This window comes from Equus quagga, chromosome 1, assembly GCF_021613505.1.
Source record: "Equus quagga isolate Etosha38 chromosome 1, UCLA_HA_Equagga_1.0, whole genome shotgun sequence".
NCBI lineage: Eukaryota > Metazoa > Chordata > Mammalia > Perissodactyla > Equidae > Equus > Equus quagga.
Genome location: NC_060267.1, coordinates 179,306,926 through 179,329,157, shown reverse-complemented (window position 1 = coordinate 179,329,157; position 22,232 = coordinate 179,306,926).

Below are 22,232 nucleotides of genomic sequence, written 5' to 3'. Positions count from 1 at the left end.
TAAAAATCATTTTTAACCACTTCATTGGGATAAGATTGACATACAAAAAGCTGTACATATTTAATCTCTACAACTTGATGAGTTTGGAGTCACCTATACACACATAAAACCAGCATCACAATCAATGTCATAAACACATCCATCATCTCCAAATGTTAGCTCCAGCTCCAGTTTGTTGTTGTTATTTAACATCAGCCAGTTGACTCAGTCAACTATCCTGAGAATAAAAAATGGACTGGCTACAATTTACTCCAGTCAGACTAAGCCAAAAAACTCAGAATCAAGTTTCCTGTTGTTTTAGTGTTATCTCAACTTACTGAAATATGAGCAAGAAGAGTTAATGTAGCTTTCAAACTGGGGGAAACAGGAGCATATCGGAGGAGAATGTGCTGTCCCAAACCTGCACACACCAGACACACAGAATAATTAGGACAGCTATTCTTATCAATCCCCAGTTTATAGAGATGAAAATTGAGGTTCAGAGTGCTCAAATAATTCACTCAAGTGCACACCCTCCTAGTAACTGGTAAAATTCAGAGTTTTAGCTCAGGCCTTTCTGACTCCAAAATCACTGCTTTTTTTCCAATATACCACACTGTTCCCATATACTCCAAAGGAAATATAGTTGAGTGTGTAAAAACATGATTTGTGTTTCTTGTGATGAAGAATTATTTAACACTGTCATTTAACAGTTGTGTGATCTTCTACTGATCCTTTCATCTCTTTGGGCTTCTCTGTCAGGTGACAACAATGTATGAAAAGAAACAATGCTGACCAAAGGCAGAGCAAGACCAGCAGGCAGTAGCTGTCAGAAGATACCAAAGATGGTGAGTCCGTATGCCATTCATTGGTGCCCCCAGATGAAGATTGTCATGGACACTGTCTCTTCAGGAGTGAACAGAGAAGTGATCGGAATGAGAGCCATATTTGGTACCGGCAAGCAATGAGACAAAGTGCTTAAGATCCGTGTCAATGGGCCCAGGTCCAGAGCCCAGCTCCAGTGCTCTGACTAGCTATTAGAAATCTGACAAAGTACTTAATCTCTCAGCCTCAGTACCTCATCCACAAAATGGGGATCATAATAGTAGCTCCCTCATGGGAGGATGAAATAGGATGCTGCCATAGCATGGCTTGATGAGGGATGTGTAGGTCCATGCCCGGGATCCAAACCCATGAACCCCAGGCCACCAAGGTGGAGGACATGAACTTAACCACTACACCAACAGGCTGGCCCCCAAGAGTATTTTTTACATTAGTGCATTAAGACACTGTAAGTAATCATGGCTTATAATGAATTGGTACTAGTTTTCAAATGAAAAATTCATGACAGAACCAAAGCTTACGCTGTGTAAAGAAACACAAAGATATATGTGTACCTTGATATATTCTTAATAAAGAGACTCTAAGAAAACTTATAATGCCATATTTAAACAAGTCTAAGCAATCTGATAATATTTGTCATTATATTCTACGTATTGCCTAGGAATTGTTGAGTGCCCACATTACACACTATGTTTGTAAAATATGTGTCTAATCCTCATACAAAACTAGAGTTTAGCTTATATTTTAAAATCAAATAAAATTATGTAAAAATTTTCTTTCTGTTAAAATCTATTATTCACCAGAAGACACGACTATGTAACTGAATTAAAACATTGCTCGATCTGGTTAACTTTAAGGTATATGAGCTGCACATACAATACTTTGTGCAGTAAAGGAAATTATTATTCAACTAAGGTTGGAGAGAGCATATAAATATATTAATTTGCACAACAACAAGTTTGAAGGAAGAGACATTATATTTATACCTCATTAAGAAGTAATGCCTACGGTGTCCTGTGACTTTTGGAAAAGCTGAAGTATTTTGAGGTCCATTTTTCTGAAAGATAATAAATGATTTTGAATTAAGGCAAGAAAACAATGTCCAATGGCAGAAAGTTACCAGTCTCGGTGGGATACCAACAGTGTGAATCAACAGGCTGAAATCTATGAACCGTTGAAGAAGTCCTCGAAAGCGTCTCATCGTGAACTTTGGCAGCAAGTATGTTTACTACAAAGCACGTGTAAGAGTGATCAAATAAGTCATCTTTAGAGTTTTCAAGTGTTTTAATTTCTAAACTTTCTTTTGAAGAGCAAACTTTTCATATTATTAGCTACTGTGAATTATAGATTACATCTATCCACTCTCTCAAGATGTTTTGGAAGATGGATGAAAGCTACTTAAGACCTAGTTTATTTATTTTATCTAACTTTATTTTTCATGCTATTAATGTTTTTCCATTTAACTTTCTATTTGTAAAGTGTTATAATAAGGTAAGTTATTAGAACCTTAGTTTGCTTTGTAAAGAGCAAGTCTCCTGGTTGTCACTTTAGAGGACAAATAGGATATCAAATTAAATTTTTTATATTTATTTTCTTATAAGACCCAAACTTATATTTCAGTGACTTTTATTCAAACTCACTACCGCTGAATTACAAAATGTTGTCTTTGTCCTTAAGACCATGACAGAGAACTTTATCTGCATTCAAATTGCCTACTGGTTTGTGGTATTTCAATAATAAAACAGCAGGATTGAAGGCTCATGATGAGAAATCTGACTAATTACCTGTTAGATGATAGATGGTTGTAACTCGGCAGTGCCAGTCACTGAAAACAAAACACTTCGAGATATCAATCAGCTTCCTGACAAATCCAATTTCCCTCACATTCAGTGGACAATAAATGGGAATTTTACCTCCACATCTACATAGTGCAGAGTTTTAACTTTAAAACATGCATAATGATATTTTAATAAAGTACAGATTTTTTTAAGTAAATTAGTATTTAAATACCTGACATATTCATATTCCATTCTCGCAGCTTTTAAATAGATAGATGGTGGAAATAATTAACGTTGTAAATCTGTATTGTATTCCATCGAGAAGGGCAAGGTGTACTTAATAGTAGTTTCCTATTTTCCTTCTGCATTTACATTTAACTCAAATTATTCACAACAACTCTAATGGCTGTGTTCACTCTCTTCATTTTTTTTTAATTTTGTGGTAAATGAGTTGAATGTACATTCTACATGAGATTCAAAAAGCAGAATGTCCAATTAACACTGCCACATACCAGCATGTGGGCAGAGTGAAAGCAAAGACGGATTGAAGCATGGAAATTGAATGTAGGCCCAGAGAAACATGGCTTTCTCCCTTGCAAGAAGGGATTGCATAGTCAACATTTGGAATTTATGGTTAACTCTGATAGGTTAGAACCTTCAACATCTTACTCTGTGACAAAAACAAGAAAATGAAAGGTTGCAGAGGAATAGAGAAAGGAAGAAAGATTGTTTGCTTCCTCTTTATTGAAGAGGCAAAGACTGAAAAGTTTGATGGCATGTAGTCTGAAACCAGGCACTTTCCGATGTTGTTAGTGGGAGGGTAAGTTGACGCAACTTCACTGAAGAACAATTTGGCAATGACTATCAAAATTCAAATGCTTAGACACAGCAATCCACTTTAGGAATGTTTCCAATAATTATCCTCATATAGCTCTATGAATGCTCACTGCACTATCATCTTTAATAACAAAAAAGAATTTTTTTAACCGAAAATAACTTAAAGTCCCTTCATAGGGGATTGGTTCAATAAAGTATGTCCACCCATACAATAGACACTATGCAGACAAATATAGTGTTTAAAAAGAATATGGCAGATCTGCATGTGCTGTTTTGGACCAATACTCAAGACACATTTTAAGTGAAAATAAGTCAGATACATCTGAGCTTTGTAAAAGGATATAAATTAAAGGGTATAAATACAAGTATGTATTTGATCATGAATAGAAGATTTATGGATAGATACATGAGAAAATGCTAGCTGTGGCTGCCTTTGGGAAAGGCGCCTAGAGACCTGAGATAGAGAGGCTTACTTTCCATTGCATGCTCTCTTAACTTGCTTGAAATTTTACCATGCTCTTTTATTTATTTTTCAATGATAAACAAATAAACAAATGAAGAAATAAGAAAGAAAGAAAAGAGAAAAAAAGAAAAAAGAACAAATGAACAAAAGAGAAAAGAAAGATAGAAAGAAAGAAAATACGTACACACAGATGGGTCTGTTTGACTCTGAAGTCCATCCCTTTCTAGCTGTTTCACAGTCAAAAACTTGTCAGGAGGGATTAAATTTTTAAATCAGCCTAAATCCAGCACTTTCTTAAGATAACTATGAGAACAGAAATAAAAGACAGCCCGGGTTGGTACTAATAAGCTGAACTTGAACATGACCATCCCCTGAGGCTAACTAGTTGGCTGTGACCTAGGCCAGGACTAAGAATTATGATTGAGTGTTTGAGGACTGCAGTGTCTAATTCAAGCCACCTGGGAGAATGAAAGGCCACTCTAGCAGCGAAGCACTTCAAGTTCACACTTTATCTGCCCAGCCAGGCAAGGAAGGGGCTGTACAAGGACCAGAGAAGTTAGAAAAGTTCAAAAAGTAGGAAATTCCCCCCCAACTCATCCTCGACTCACTACTTTGAAGATGTTGGAGAGAGATGCCTCCTCTTTCCGAGGTAATGAAACACATGTTGGTGAACACACACGCAAGGACTCACACACACACACACGCACAGACGATGCTTTGTCTTTCCTGTGCTCTTTGCAGAATAGGAATTAGACACCTGCAAAAGTCAGAGAAAACCTAGAAATGACCAAATGCATTGTCAGAGCTAATTTTATCAGTAGAGGGGGTGAGTCTTTAAACAACACATGATTAAGGAGCATTTATATATTTGACTGGAAATCTCTACCACTAAAGGCATTAAATTACACTAAATATAAAATCGTGAGTCTAAGGTATAAAAATTTTTTTCCCAAGGTGATGAAAAACTGAGGTAGAAGTGTGACTTATAATGACAGGCCACCTTGGAATGATGCGATACAGGAAGCAGAGATGGACTCCTAAAGGAAAAAGGAGATTTAAAGGAAAATCTTTACTTGTTTCCATATTTTAACCAGGGTGCGTCCTGGCCAGAAAATTTGTAGGTATGGTAAGGCTATGGATGCCTGTATGAATAACTAGAAAAAGAATAACTCCTTTACCTTCTAACACCTTTGTTTCAATTAAATATATATATATATTTTAACATATAAAGATTAACTATAAAGATCAAAAAGATTACAAAATTATATTAAATAAGAAAATGAAAATAATTTTATGCCGTATGAGGATGCAGAGCAACTAGTACTCTCTTACATTTCTGGTGAGAAATTAAATTGATATATGTTTGCAGTCTATATAAAATAAAACCTATACTTACCATACTAACCAACAACTCCACTCCTAACTATCTACTCAAAGGAAATGAAAACATGTATCCAACAAAGACTTGTACCTGAATGTTCATAGGAGTTTAATTTGTAATATCCCCAAACTGGAAACAGCCTAAATGCCCATCAAAGAGTATATGGAAGCACAAATTGTTTTATATTCATACAATTGACTACTGTGCAGCAGTAGAAAGGAATAATTTACTGATATGAGTGACAACGTTACGCTAAGCAAATGAAGCCAGACACAAAAGAATATATACCACATGTTTGCAATGATATGAAACTCTAGAAAAGGCAAAGCTAATCTCCAGTGACACAAAGTCCCTCTGGGTTTGCCTGACTCCAGGGCTTCAGGGCAGTGATTGGGATGGAGTGAGGAAATGCCTTTTATATCTTGATTGTAAAAGTTGTTACATCGGTATATAAATTTATCAAAACTTTTCCAAAATATACACCAAAAATGGGTGCATCGTATTATACATTAATTATACCTCTATAAGTTGACTTTTAAAACAAAGTATCTATGCCAACAATTTGAACTGTTTTGAAAGTATTTGCCCTTATAGTTAAGTAGCAGTTTGGAAGGAACATGAATTAGTGAAAGAAGTTGGATTTATTGAATGGTGAAACTGTGGCTCAAGTTTTGCTATACTTTATTTAGAACTCCATTAATGTTGCTAACGTTTTAAATATTTATAAGGTGTAAGACCATAACACATACAATTGTATTTATTTATATTATAGTCGGCAACGACGTGAAACATGTAATAAAACATGATTTTTCCTATCTAGATTTTGTCAACAAATATTTTTGGAAAGTCTACCATATTCAAACACTATGTTGATACGTTGACACAGAGATATAAAAGACTGAGATTCTGGTCTCCAGGAGCTTTCAACCTAGTATGAGAGATATACGTTCATTAAGAATGCATTTATTCATTTAGTTGGGTTTAAAATAGGTAAAGACTAGTCCTCATTATTAATCCCTGCATAGTATATGTATTTAGAAAAGGTTGCAGTTGGATCTACGTGAAGATTGAATAAGGGGAAAAAATGCAGATGGGGATTACCAACATATAAAGAAAAGAAAAAACAACGTGAGACTCAAAAGAAAAAATCTTGGGGCCAGCCCTGTGGCCGAGTAGTTAAGTTTGCGCGCTCCGCTTGGGTGGCCCAGCGTTTCTCCAGTTTGGATCCTGCACGCAGACATGGCACCACTCATCAGGCCATGCTGAGGCAGTGTCCCACATGCCACAACTAGAAGGAACCACAACTAAAAATACACAACTATGTACTGGGGGGCTTTGGGGAAACAAAGGAAAAAGGAAAAAAAGGAAACATCTGAGAAAAAAAATTTTAAAAAAAGAAAAGAAAAATATCTTAATATGTTATTGAAAAAAATCATAGAAAAGAAAAATATGAAAAAACTCAGAAGGAAATCTAAAAGGAGTAAAAATGTAATACTTTTTATTCAAGGTTCCCAAATAGGGAAAATGCAAACTAAAAAAACAAGCTTATTTGAGGAATCAATTATTTGTATTATCAAATTATATAAACATGTATTATATAACATGCATTCATAGGTATTCATCCAAAAAATGTAAACTGTGAAAAAATGCTAACATAACAAAAGTATTTCGAGTTCTTAATAATCACAGGTGAACAGTCACGCCTGCTTTCTCTCTGATCATTTGCAACTCATGAAGTTTTTCAAAGGACATAGTTAACAAAATACACATTTTCCACCAAAATGTCAAATGAACTTTGAAATTAGGCCCCAGGATTAGCCCACAACAGACAACAGGGATCTTCAGAGAACCGGAATCTAGCAAGAATCTTCCAACTTTGTAACAAGGCAACGAGATAAATTCACCAAACATCATTTAAGGGGCAAATAATGGGTAAATCAACATTTGAAAAGATAGATGCTGTTGAAGGACTAGAAAAAATAAAGCTCAAAGTTATTTTTTATTTTTAATAATAAATCATTATTAGATAAAAATATTAGATATCCCCCTGAACAGTAACACATATTCAATGACTCTTGAAAAGTTCTTGAGAAATGCTAATGAAGTATCTCAGTACTAGAACTCAAGAAAAAAAGGACAGGCTGCTGGTGGACAGAGGGGAAAGAAAGAGGCTAGAAAGTCAGGGTGTTGGGGAAAAGTAATGACAATTTGAAACAAAATGGATTAAAACTTAATGTTTAGTGGTAGACTGGTACTTAGATAATATTGGTTTAAAGGGCATAAGAAATTGTGGGTGAACTGATATGGAATCTGGGATATTCTTCAAAATAATACAGGAGTGGGGAGTGGGTAAGGGTATTGGAGAAACACATGTGGTCATTAATGATAGCTTTTGAAACTGGATGGTGGCTATATGGAGGTTTACGATAGTATTTTTCCGGTTTTTTACATATTTAAAATGTTCCATGATAGATTTTTTAAAAAGAAACAAATTTAAAAATAAGTGAAAAATGGAGAGTGGGGACAAACAAGACACTAAAAGTGTCCATATAATTTATTGTCCAAGCTGGGACATGTTGGGAATGAAAGAGAGCAGTATTAACAATTATAACTGCCACAGCCTAAGCCAGTGCTGTCCTGGGAAGTCCAGGATATATGGCCACTCTACTTTTAACCAGCAGGTTTCAAATATCAGGCTAATGTGATTTAAGATTTGTTACAAAAACAGGAAACAGAGAGAACAACTTGTAATTGAGAACATTTAGATCATTAGCAACCAGTTGTTTTTTAAGTCTCTGTGAAGAACCAGTCCCAAATCATTGCCATAACCACTGATCCTTCTGGATCAGAAGTAGCAAACTGGTGGCCTGGAGTTGGTTCCAGTCTGCAGATGTGTTTGCTTTGGCCTGCAATGTATTGGGTTACAGAGTACTTTCCTTAAAACCCTGAGTTTGTTGCCAACACTTCCAAGCTGAAAGACATCATGTTAAAATCCAGATTTCTAGCTTCTCTTGAAAAACTTGAGGAGTGTTCAGACTAGGCAGACATTTCCCCGTGTCAACAATCAACTGGAGCAGAGCATTCTCTCTCCAGTCCACCCCAGTCCTCAGCTCTCCCTAGCATTTCTGATGCTGGGCTGTCCGCTTGATTCTTTCTTTGGCTCCTGCAGATACTTGACTTTTCAACCCTCACGCTAGATGAAGCTCTCAGCATCAAAACAATGAAAGTGAGGTTGGCTGCAGAAGCTGTCGTTTTACCAGCAATTGAAAATACAAATCAACAAACTCAGACAATTAATCTGGAAATTTTGAAGATTTGAAGGGGATAGAGTTTTACTACTCTTTAAATAGTCCTAACAAAAGAAGCTAATTCTATTCAGAAAATTCCTCCCTGATTTTTCTACATTTCAGATCATTTCATGTGTCCCCAAGTAATTTAGCCTGAACTATATGAGTAGGGCTCCTAGAAATTCTCTTACTAAAAAAGACAATAGCCAATCTACTGCCCACTGGCAAAATGCACAGTGAAAGACCTCAGCCCAATGACTGCTGCCCACCCTGCTTCTCCCAACCAGCCTGGAACATCACTGGCTGGGTGACTGTTAGCAAATCTTCATTAATTACAAGCCGCATAAAGAGCTGTGCAATGTAGGAGGTTGGGGAGAGAGAGCTCCTGCCTTCATAAGAGAGAGTTTAGAACTGAAAGGGGTTTCTAGCTACAAAGCAGTCCAAAATAAGATAGGCTGTTTTGACAGTAGAGAGAAAAGCATCAGAAAGCAAGGATGCTCATCCTAGAGATTGGTACCCAAACAACAACTGAAAAAACTTTTATTCTTTAGCACAAAGGAAATGGAGAGGTAGTGTTGATTTCATAAGCAACTTATAGGGACTTACAAGTTTTGAAAAAAAAATATTACTGGCAAAAGTATCCATGGCCTGAACTGGTGTCTCTTGTAAGGCAGAGAACTGTGTTTGCTTGCTTAGTGTTGGTCCTAATCCAAGAAAGAGAGTTATCAGAGACCAGGTTGGGGGACTTTGTTTCCTGCTGGTTTCCATTATTAAATCGCCACTGCACCCAGGCCAATGTCCACTCTTGTCCCCACGTAGACTATTCAGGATGCTTTGGCCTCTCCCACTATCTCTGGATTTCCACTGAACAGTTCATCTATATTAGTGTTTTAAGGTAGGGATGATTGGTATTCTTGGTACTAAAACAGAAGAGTTAAGATCTATTAGAGAATCGTCTTAAACATGTTGTGGTCATTTACATAATTAAAAACTTCGCAGAGGCCGGCCCCATGGCCAAGTTGTTAAGTTCACGCACTCCGTTTCTGTGGCACGGTGTTTGCAGGTTCAGATCCTGGGTACAGACCTAGCACTGCTCATCAGGCCATGTTGTAGCGGCGTCCCACATAGAAAACTAGAATGACTTACAACTATGTACTGGGGCTCTGGGGAGAAAGAAAACACCAAAAACAAACAAACAAAACTATGCAGTGATTAAGAGAAATGAGCTAGAGCTATAAAGACTCTCTAGCACGTAAATTGCTCCATGAAAAAGATTCCAAGAAAAAGTATTTAAAGCCTTGAGACTGAATGAGACCACCAAGAAATGAATGTAAAGATAGAAAAGAAGAGGTACAAGGTCCAAGTCTTGGGTGTTCCAACATTTAGTTGGAAGGTTACTATTTTATTTATCCTATATATCCATTATCTCCATTCCTCTCTTCCTATTGTCTCTTTCAAACCTACTCCAAAGAGAGCTCCATCTCCATCACCACAACCCCCTGACTGTTCATGTCAAATATACTCCATGTTACTAAATTAAATGATCACATCTGTCTGCATCTGACTTGGCCTGCCATTAATATTTGACACAGCTGATCATTCCTTCCTTCTTGACATACTTTAGCCACTTGCTTCCTGGACACCACAGTGTCCTGGGTGTCCTCCTTTCTCACTCACTGCTTCTCAATCTCTTTTGCTAGTTCTTCCATAGCTCTAGGACCTCTAAATGTTGGAACACCCAAGACCTGGACCTTATACCTCTTCTTTTCTATCTTTAAATTCATTTCTTGATGGTCTCATTCAATCTCAAGGCTTTAAATACTCTCACTATGCTGAAAACTCAAATCCAAGTGCCTGCTCCACCACTCTGCACAAACACCGAAAGGCATGTCTAATTAAACATTCCCAAAACTGAGTTACTCATTTTCCCACACATACACATCCTATAAAGTTTCCCCTTCCACAATCTTCTTTCAGTTAATAAAAACCATTCATCTAATTATTCAAGATCAAAAACTTATCAACCTTGACTTCTCTCTTTGCCTTCCTTCGACATCTAATCCAGATGAAACTTCTGTTGGCTCTATCTTCAGAATCAATCCAGAATCTTGACTACTCAGCACTTTTTCTGCTACTTCTTTGTCCAAGTCACTGTGATCTTTTGCCTGGATCATAGCAACAGCCTCCTTCCAACTGCTCTCAACACAGAAACCATAATGATCTGCTTAAAATATGTGGATTACTTTGCCCAGAACCTTACAGTGTCTTCTATCTCACAGAGAATAAAAGCCAAAGGCTGTAAACTTGCTAACAGGAGTCTAAATGATCGATCATCCAACTCCTTCCCCCAGCGCCCAGCATCCCTTAGACACTATGATCTCTCCTCTTCTCTCCCTTGTTCATTCTGCTTCAGACTCAGAACTCCTTCATGTTCTTGGAACATGCAGGTCACTTGATATTCCCTCTGTTTATAATGTCTTTTCTCCAGATGACCTCTTACAAAATGTCACACCTTCAAACTGAGAGGTCCTCTGACTATTTCCTATTTATCTTCAGGATTTATATTTTTATTTTAATTTTTTTTTGAGTAAGATTAGCCCTGAGCTAAAGTCTGCTGCCAATCCTCCTCTTTTTGCTGAGGAAGACTGGCCCTGAGCTAACATCCATGCCCATCTTCCTCTACTTTATATGTGGGATGCCTGCCACAGCATGGCTTGCCAAGTGGTTCATAGGTCCGCACCCAATGGCAAACCCTGGACCACCAAAGTGGAGCGTGTAAACTTAACCCCTGTGCCACCGGGCCGGTCCCTAGGATTTACCTTTTTGCATGGCACTTATGATCTTCGCAAGTATCATATAACACACTTATTTATTTAGTTTTATATCTGTCTGCCTCCACTAGAAGGTAAGCATCATGAGGGCAAGGATTTTTGTTTATTTTATCCAATGTTAAATCCCCAGTGCATTCAATTATTTTTTTTAAATGGAGAGATGAATGTATATAATATTATATATTATCTGCGGAATGTGTGTACGTGTGTATATCTTCAAACCAAGTTTGGCTCTAGAAAGAGTAGTAAGTAGGGAGAGGGTAAATGGGATCATGATTGGTGAGTGTGGAAGAGGCTGTCAAAATAGTACTTTATCCTTATAAGCATTGTTTCAAGTTTTTAAATGTGATATAGATATTGATTTTTTTAATATAGTGGGGGATGATTATTTGTGAATAACAACATAATGTTTCACAAGTACATACTATGTAACCCTTTCTCCTGCACCCCTGCTCCAGCTCCAGCTGATTGGACCAGAGTCTATATCCAATTCAAGCTGGGAAAATCAAGTTCTGTCTCCCAGGAATTTGGAATTGAGTCATCTCTTCGAGAGACTAAGCCAGTCAGAGAACAGTGCAGCCTGGAACTGTAGGCCGTGTGGAATTGGAGACCAGTGTCAAGCAATGCCCTGTGTACAGTGGATTTTTGGAGAGACAAAGAAACCATGAGTATGGAAAGAACCCTTATGCAAAAAGAGAAACCAAACACTAGATGAAACAGATGTGTAGAGACAGAGATGCACGTGGCTTCCTGCTTCCCAGTGCCATCCACATGCAGAAACTATGCTGTGTCCTGGCCATGCTCTTTGCCGTCACTCAACACCCTTTCACATGAACTACTTGAAGTAGAATTCTATTCCCTGTGATGTTAGAATACACAATATCTTTTCCATAGTATAAACTAAGACAATATCCCAACATTTGAAAACATCATAAAATAGAAGAAAAAGATATTGTGTATTTAAGTTTTGTTACTTCTAAAGCTACTCTTTAATATTTATTCAGCAAGTCTCCTTAATTCTGCCACACATTCCCCTCAATTAAAACAGCTGTTTTCAGCCTGAATATTGCAAACCCTCGATGAGGAGAGTTGCATGTAATTTGCTACTGCTAACAGAGTACATAAATTTATGAATTGTTTCCCTTTTTTGTAAACTTCAACAGTGGCAGTTCCTTGTATTTCCATACACATTCGTCAGTGGAAGAGAAAGTGGTGGGGTTACGGGTAGATCCACAGGAGTCCCACATTAGCTGCAGCCTGTTTGACTATGTCCCAACTCATAAATGGAAATACCCAAAGGAAGGACGTGACACAAGTGTGAGCTTTAGTTTGCCACTTTCCTATTTTACAGGTCACTTACTCAGAAAGGCATTCTCTCGCCCCTTGAGCTAAGGTATCCACCAAAAACGTATCTATCATCTTTTTCCATCTCACTTAGTATTAATTCACTTATTATTATCTGATGCTTTTGTTTGTTTCTTTCTTTCTTTTTTTTCCCTTCTTTCCCCACTAGAACTTAGTTCTGTGAGAGCTGGAACTCAAAATGTCTGTTTTGTTCACCACCATTCCCCTAGCTCTTTAGAATGTGTTGTGTCCCACTTCATAACAGTCTCAGATCTAAAAGGCGGGGGCGGTCCTCCTCTGAGCCAGAAAATCACAGTTACAACCACCCCAAGTCATTGGTTATGAATTGGCCCACAGCAAGTAGACTGGAACTGTCACGCATGGAGACATTCACCACTGAGATGGCTCCACCTCGCAGTCCTGCAGTCCTTGCCCACGCAACCATCCCCCCCAATCTGTGGGCACCATGAGACCTCCCTTACAGTCGCCACTTCTCGGGAATCTTTTCTGATTGACTTCATTCGGTTAACCATCACGAAAGTCGGTAGACAACAAATATTTATTGAACATACATTATGTGGCTGGCATAGTTTGTGCAGTGGAAATCTATCAGCAAAGAAAACAGATACAAATGCTCAGCCTCATGGAGCTTACATTCTAACGACATCACGTTCACTTTAAAGACAGGTGAATGTAAGGATGATGAACAGCCGATGTTTGATAGAGATGAATACGTAGAGTCATGAATATATCAACAGATACAATGGTTGGCACACAAGTACATAGTTATCCTCTATCTCCCAGGGCACTCAGAATTGTATCACTAAAGAGCATATTGGGGATATGAATCACATATGTAGCTCTCCAGTTATTTTCCTGTAACATTACGTGTGCATGTTATCCTCATTATGGGCTTTGCTTGAGCAGAAAATATTTTCTTTCTTTTCTTTGCACTATGTTCAGGGGCAAGTTGTACAATGCCCCCAAATAGACTATCGGTTCGTTGACTGAGTGTTCGTTAAATAATGCATTGCATTTATGAGGGGCTTTTAAACTTTTTAAAAGGCACTTCCAAGGATAGGTTCTTACTGTAATAATTATTATTATTAATATCGTGCACAGGTTCTTACTCTAATGCTAGATCAAGAAAAAGACAGTGGATGGCAGGAAGGGGAGCGATGGTAAGACAAGTCGACAAGTAGGCTTGAGACAACCAGCCTTGTTTGCTAGGAACCAGCCCAGGGTTGTTGTTGTTGCTGTGTTTGTTTGTTGCTTTTCTGAATCTCTACAAAAGTCCAGCCTCTAGAAAGGTCATGCATCAGGCAGTTTAAAATCACAGCAATAGAAACAGGAGAAAGAAAAGAAAACTAGGGCCCAGAGAAAAACTCAAATCCAAGGGCACAGTCTAGGGCTTTAGTCAGTGATTTTTAAACTTCACTGCTAAAATGCCGATTCCTGAGCAACACCCCACCCAGACATTCCGATTCAGTAGACCTGGAGTGAAGCCCAGGAATGTGAATTTTTACAAACTTCCCCCAGATGATCCTGATGCAAGTCCTCTGAGAAACACTGTCCCAGAGAGAGCTTACCCAACCGCAAATGTTGGGCTGAGGAAGGTCAGTCAGTTCAATGCATGGCTTCCCATGCTTGGCATGTTCAGATGCCAAGAGGTTTGGTGCCAGAGGCCTACTACAGTATAACACAGTGAAGAAAAGCCATCATTTCCGAGTGATGTCAGAAGAAGTGCTGCTGCTAGAGATGTATGGACCAGGATCTAGCCCCAGCAGGGAGACAACTAGAATCCTTCTAATGTCCTAGTCTCATGGTAGGGACCAAGGCTGACTTGTATCCCAGGGAAGATTTGGGTCTCAGGCGGGAATATCTAACACAGCCAGCACAGAGAAGAAAACGAAGACAGAATCCCAACCCAAGTTTGGGAGGAAGGTAATTTTGCCGCTTTGAAGGGTGTACTTCTTCTCATTCCCAATATTCTAGATCTGGTTAGAAAATGGGGAAGGGCAACATAAGCTAAAAATAGAGGCCTGTTATGAAAACCCACGTCTGAAAATCCTGACTCTACTCCGAGCTCCATAATGCATTATAGCTGAGGGTGCTGATGTGTTATGGAAGAAGACACAGTGAGGCAGGAGTTAACCCTGAACTTCAAGAGTCCACGTCTCCTACCAGGAAAGTGGAGGGCCCAGCATCATCTATACCAATAATCTCATTTTAAAATCTATAGCTATCATTATTTTCCCCACATACTGAGAGAGGTTCTATCATAACCAATGCACAAAACAACTGCAAGTAGAATGTAACAACGAGATCTTTCCACAGACGCCAGAACAATTAGATGGCAACCATCCAAGTAACTGCGAGTTTAAATTATTAAGCGACATTGTTGCTTGCAAGGTGTTAGGAATTGATATCCAATATGCAGGGGTATCTGAAAAAAAATTAGAACTTATTTAAACCAGAGGGAGTATTTTTATAAACGTGAAAACTAAAGTTGAGAGAGAGGTTCGTTTGCTTTTCCAAGTATACACACAGGTAGTCCAAGACAAAGGAAATAAACTTCTTTTTAAATTTTAAAGTCCAAATATTTTCATTCTGCCGTCGATTTTTCTGCTGATAGATAAATGGATAGAAAGACACTTTAGTGGGATATTTCTTGACTTTTAATTGGGTTTTTTTTTTACTATTTTATTAAGAAAAAAATGAAAATATATACAGAAGTAGAGAGAATATTATTATGAACCTCCATCTACAGACTGCCCAGGAATAAAAACCTTGGTTCTTCTTACTCTCACTCCCCCCAAGACCCCACCTAAGGTTATTTGAACGAAATTCCAGACATCAAAACCTTTCATCCATAAATAGTTTGGCAAAGATCTCTAAAGGATCAGCACTCTCCTTTTAAATATTAACCACAACATATGGCTTCATATAATTTAATGAGATAAGAAAATGTTACATTTAAATCACAGTGCATGAGTTCATAGTTATTATTTTATCGATAATTGGGGGACTGCTTTGGATGATATGAAGCTGAAATTCAATGTGTTTAAATTAGGTGATAGTTTTCAAGTACAATAGTTTTTCCATACCAGTACAAGTTCTTATTTTTTTCCTAAAAGAAATTCCTAGTCATCACATTTTCCCAAAGTCAGAAACTTTTGAATGAATTATTCTGATTCCTATTGGAATCAGAATATTTCATTCCAATAATTCCTCTTGGAATCAGAACATGACTATTGGACTCTGGGCAGTGTGAGACTGCCCACTTGAAGTTTCCATCCTCCTTGATTATAATGATAATCAAATGAATTATTCTTTCCCTCTTGAGAACTACAGAGTTCCTTGATTCCAGTGGCTAATAAAGGCTCTGGTATTGGAAGTGACACTGTTAAAAGGATGGAGAATGGCAACCCAAAACCGCAAACCAGGCAGAGTTTCAGAAAAACACATTAGTTGCCTTGAAAAAGTCATTCTGCTTTGTATAAAACATTGACTATATATTCGTTAAATAATAAATACTTAGGTGTAAAATAATATGATGTCTAGGATGTGCTTTAAAATAATCGTGGGGGAGAAGAGGGAATGGAAGCATAGGCAAAACCAAGTGGGCTATGCATTGATGCATTCTGAAGTCGGGTGATGGAGATTTATGATGTTATTCTCTTGACTTTCGCATATGTTTGAAATTGTTCAGAATGAAAACTTTTTATAAAGAGGATAGGAATCACAAGAAAATGGCAAAACAAAGTCCGCAAACACACTTTGCAACCCATCCTGCCTGAATCCACTCACCCAAACAGCTCGCAAGTACTAGTCAGACTTGTCTGGGTGGTGCCACTTTCCAGCTGACCCAAAGAACGGCAACAAAGGAGAAAAAATTTGAACCTGAATAACATATAAACTGACTGCCTATTTCTACTTCTTTGATTAGTTTCAAGTTAGTCCCACTAAGAGCTTCTAAGGAACCTGAATGCAACCAGTTTCAGAGAACATGAATTATTCCTTGGTTTCACCCGGTGACTATGAAATGTTATAAGGAGGACATAAAATTTCCTTGGAAAACACTGCCAGAGCATCAAGTCTGCCTCGGGGAGAAAAAAACATGGCTTAATACTTCAGAACAGGTTGAAAATTTATGAAAAATTGGTCAATCTCCTGATACTTTTATAGTAAATATTTTTAAAACGGAATAAAAATGAACAAATGAACCATAATAAAAACCACAAAAAGGCTTATTTGTTGGTGTCTTTAGATCAAACAAATAACAGAAGAGAGAAATCCTGCACAATTCGGGAAAATGTAAACGTCCCATGCAACCAGTGTCCTCTCTTCAAACATTTGCCTGGAGTTGTCAGAACTTGGTCTCTGCTTGCTCTGACCCACTTCAACCATAAAAATGGGCACCCTGGTTGCTGCAAAGCTCTGACCAGCCCCAGGGCCCAGCTTTCACAGGGCTTAAGCCCATCCACGGGAGCCCAGGCTAGCTGACTGCAGATGGGCACTCGGACAAAACTGCCCCCAAGACAAAGGCCTGGCGAGGATTCAGGCAGCCAGCTCACAACACCACTGCCACCACCCCAGAAAGGCCCTTAAAAGATTTCTCATTGCCTTAGGTTCCAGAGCAAGGGAGAGGAGGAGAGAAGAGGGAGGAGGTCAGCGGAAGGGAGAGGCGGAAAGGAGAGCCTGAAGGAGAGAGAATGAAAAGTTTGTGAGATGATCTTTTGTTCTGATTTTCTAATTCAGCAAGTGACATCCCATATCTTCTAAAGAGAATCAAAAACTTGAACATTCTCCAATCCAATTTTGTTTATGCCTCTCTTATAACAATTTCCATACTTTACCTTTTAACTGTGTATGCCTCTCCTATTATATTCCTATAGGGAATAAGGCATTTGGAATTTATTTTTGAAATGCCGTAGTCTCTATAGCAATGACCATACCTGTCTTTAATGTTTGTTGGGTTAATTAATTAATCAATTAATTGGTTCAGTCAAGTGCAGGCAGCTGATAGGTAAGTAACAAGTAACAGCTCCAGCACCTGTACATTGAATAATATCCTCAATATATTTAGCCCTTCACAGTGATCCAGTGAAGAGAGTGTGCAGAACTGTGTTTTCCTCTTACTTTTATTATTTTGCATAGTGGGATTTGTACAACCTTCAGTGAATTAATACATATAACAAACATATCTTACATCTATTTGCATATGACCAGAACTTAAAGTTCGCGCTTCTCAAATGCATGCCCTTAAACAATTGAGTCTAATAGTTTCCATCTCGTAAGCACCCTCTGCCCCCATTTACAAAATATTCTTTGTAATTCCCAGAAACAAAACACCAGAAATGTATTTTCTTCTATTTTTAAACTCAGAAAGGCAGGTTTCTTGCATCCTCCTGTGTTTAACAGAACACATATTTCTCAAACAGGACTCTCAGTAAAGACAACCTTAACAATGAGGTTTTACAATAGGAATTGCTAGTCCATTACATTTATATCCAAATCTGTTAAATAAATTTCCTCGATTTAATTTTTTTCACAAATGAAATTCTACCTTTAAAACTTTTGGGGTTTTTTAATCCATGAGCAAGAGAGAGTGAACTCACCACTTTGAGAACTGTATAAAAATTTAGTGAGCTTCTTGTCTGGGGCACTGATTTCACAAGTGGAAAGCTAAAAGCCAAGCATTCAACTGACTTCAGCAGGTCAGCAAGTGAAATCACGACTGAGGCAGCCCCAGAAATCACATCACCCCCACAGAATGCTGTCTAAATCGTACAAATCACTTATTTGAGATATACACACCACCTGATGACCTTGACATTTGGCACTTCAATTCAATTATTGCCTGAAATTTGTAAACATTTATTGATTCAGAAACTATAATAATATTAGCTGACTTTTAAAATCTAATGAATATCCTGGGGTTTTTCTCAGGGAGAGTGTTATATACATAGTCTGGAATATATCTTCAACCCATAAATTTCAGTCCGCTGTACCAAAAACAGCAGAGCACTCGGGAAAGATTTATAGTATATAGAAGTAGTAGTATGTAAAACAGAAACACAGCACTGTAGTTGCTCAATGCTCATTAACTGTTGTCCTCACTCCAAATATTTTTTATTCCAGTTAGCACACATTTTTGGAATTTTAAATAAAAGTCTAAGTATTACCAGCCATAAAAAGAAGTAATAATCTTTAAAGAAAAAAAAAAACAAATGGGCATTTGTTTGTTCGTTTTTATTTATCCTAAATAAGGTTCCTTTTCATTTTTCTTTTTGTGTGCAAGTGTTTCTTTTCTAATACCTTTAACACACAATTCCTGGAAATTTTTGTTGGTGCATGTTTGTGAAATTCTGTACATTTACTAATGTCATGTTTTAAAATTTTTAAAATTCTCCTTCATAAAGATTTCAATATTACAAATATTTTTATGCTTTGTATACAAATGAGAAAATTTTTACTCATATTTTACAAAATAATTATTGCATACTTATGAGGAATCAGTATATATTTGTTAAATGGTTACCACATAATTATTGGTTAAAAATAAATTACTAAGTTCAGGATAAAATGGTCACCATCACACTTCTGAATCAAGAACTGCATACAGGGCTTGGAAAGTTCCAAAAATTTCAGTTCATTGTTTTTCTGTCCGTGAAATAATAAATAAGTTACCTGCCTTTTAAAGTACTTTTCGGGATATTTCTACCTCCTGTAGATATAGCTAGAGAAGCTTTTTATTCTGACCCTGTGGATACTGACAAATACACTTTATATTCAAATATATGAAGATAATTTTATATTTTGAGAGCTCTTTACTAGGTATATGCAGGGACACAGCTGAGTTTTATTTTTATATACAGGATCTTCCAAATGGATAATTCAACTAGTGAACTTCAAGGAAATCATTTTTCACAAATAAGATAATATTCAAGACGTTTGAATTTGTGGATTATGTTTCCACTTACATAAAAGTGGTCTCAATTTGGGTGGGGTTTTAGTTTAATTCTAATTTCACTTTGTTCTTTTTCCCCCGAAGATCCCTTCACCCTCACCTGTGGAATTCCGACATCTATGGCACGGTTCTTCTTCCTTTCGCAGGGAAGAGCTCACGAGAGAGTTCGCCTCACAGTGACCCTGCTGTGCCCCGTGTTATTCGGCAGTCATCCTCGGAGAAGGGATTTTGAAAATGTATTACAGCGAGAACCAAGAACTGGTGTGATTTTGAAGAAGTTATTACTGCTTAAAATTCTATTTTAAGCCAGATATTATAAGTATAATTCCTTTTAAAACAAAAGAGAAAAGGAAAGCTGCTTTTGCTGATACAAATGAAAGGTTTCTTTCCTGACACCGAATTGCACTGTGCATTCATCTTGGCCCTATCGGTGTACGTGGTGTTTTTTACGTCCTTTTTACTCAACAACAACAACAATAATAATATCAGATCTCGGGCTACAGATCTGACCAAACGGAAAGGGAGATACGGACATGCTAGATGCAGCTTTATGAAGCAATGCCCACCCCACCCCCACCCTTCTGTTGATGGAGGTGATTAAGCTCCTCGAGCCTGAATCTACAGGGAAGTTGTAGCGATGCGGTTCCCACATGAACAAATATTGGTCTTTCACCAGGAAGCCCCCAAACGAGGTACAAAGTGATGAGCCCATACCTACAACAGGGTAGACCCAGAGGCCCGACTCGGATGCAAGAAGGTGCGAAGTTGCTAACTATGCTTTGAGAAATCGAATCGCTGTTTCTCACCCCATTTCTTCTGTTCTTTTCCTGCTCCCTACTCCAAAATATACATATGTATCCATATCAGCTTCCCCCTCCCCTCAATAGCTTGAGCTTTCTTTGCAACATTTCGTGCCTGACAATTAATGATGCACGCGCCGGGAGCCTTGTGGCCGGCCTGGGGTGCTGGCCACCGGGAGCTCTTGACGTCAGCGGCCGCGCTGCCTGCGTCAGGTCCCGAGCAGCCCCGGGTGGCCTGGTCCAGGGCTGTGGGGGCTGTGGGAGCAAGCCCCGGGCAGGGCTGGACGAAACCCCAGAAGGGGCGAGAGGGCCTTCCGCACGCCGGCCAGAAAGTCCTGCCGCAGTTCGAACCGCAGCGGTCGCGGCTCGGTGATACCCGCGGGTCCCCCAGGCTTGCGACCGCAGTTTGAGGCCCAAAGCCGGGTGTAGGCCCCCAGGTGTAGACGAGGGTGGGCTCCTAGAGAAGAGGGCCCGAGAAACTCAGGGCAGGCCTGCAAGAGCTTCCTTCTTTCCTTTCACTCTTATAAGAGTCAATGTTATGTTGTTTCCACTGACTCCAAAAAGTGGACCTTAAAATGAAATCGACTCTTTAAAAGGAAACCGTTTCTCCCTCGACTTGACACAACTTGGAAGGGGGTGATCCTGGGAGTCTCTCGCCCCGCACTGATCGCTGGTGATCCAAACCTGGGGGAGGGGGCTGTTGGGACCCGCCACTGGGGAAAATGAACTGAGTCTGGCAGTTAACTGGCCACCATGTCCTCCCTCCTTCCTCTCTCAACCTCTCCCTTCCTTCCGCGCTCACCCCTCCACCCTCAGGCCAGCTCTTGCAACCCTCCCAAGCCTCGGGAGTTCTCCAGATTGTGGAAAGGTGTGATTTTTCCAAAGGGGGCCAAGGCCTCTGTTCACCCCGCGCAGTCGCCCTTGTCCTCAGGGTCGGGGACCCGAGTTTGGGAGCCGGAGGCCCGTGCGTGGGACCGGGTCTGCAGATTCGGGGCTGACGAGTCCTGGCGCGAGCTCCCGTGGGCGGCGCCCTGGCTGGGTTTCTTCGGCATAGGTCGTGGACACTGATTTCTCTCCCCTGGAATCCTTATTTTTAAACTATCATTTTTTCAAAATAGTGGGTGCCTTTCTCGTTTAATTTTCCATCTACACTCAGAGTACAGAGGGGAGTGAAGGCAGAGACTCCCCGAGCAAAGATCTGAGGCCGAAACCTGCTTTGCGTACGTCTTCGCCTGGAGTAAATTCGGGGCCTGGAATCCACCCCTGTGTAACCCCAGCGAAAGCCTGCGGGACGGAGAACGGCCCCTCCGCCGCCCCCCTCTCCCGGGGCAGCGGCCGGAGGCAGGTCGCCGACGGAGGGCTGCGGGGCAGCGGGCGAGAACGCGAGCCCCCGCGCCCCCTTCCACCCGGGGAGCCGCGGGGTGCGCGCAGCGGCCGATTCCTCCCCCTCCAGGGGAGAGCGCTTGGCGACCTCCGTTCTTGGGGGGAAGAGAAGAAAAGCATTTTCTGGGGGTGCTTTTTTAAAGCTGGAGTTTTAGTGTCTCCTTAAATAAAATGACACCTTTCCCGAGTGGGTCCATAAATCCCTGGGGGGCGGCCGCAGCCCAGTCCGCACCTCTGGCCTGAGCCTGGCCAGCCGGGCTGCCGCGGCCGGGACGCCTGCCCTTCCCCGGCTCCGGCTGCGGCTGGAGCCAAGTGGCATCGGGTTAAATCGAG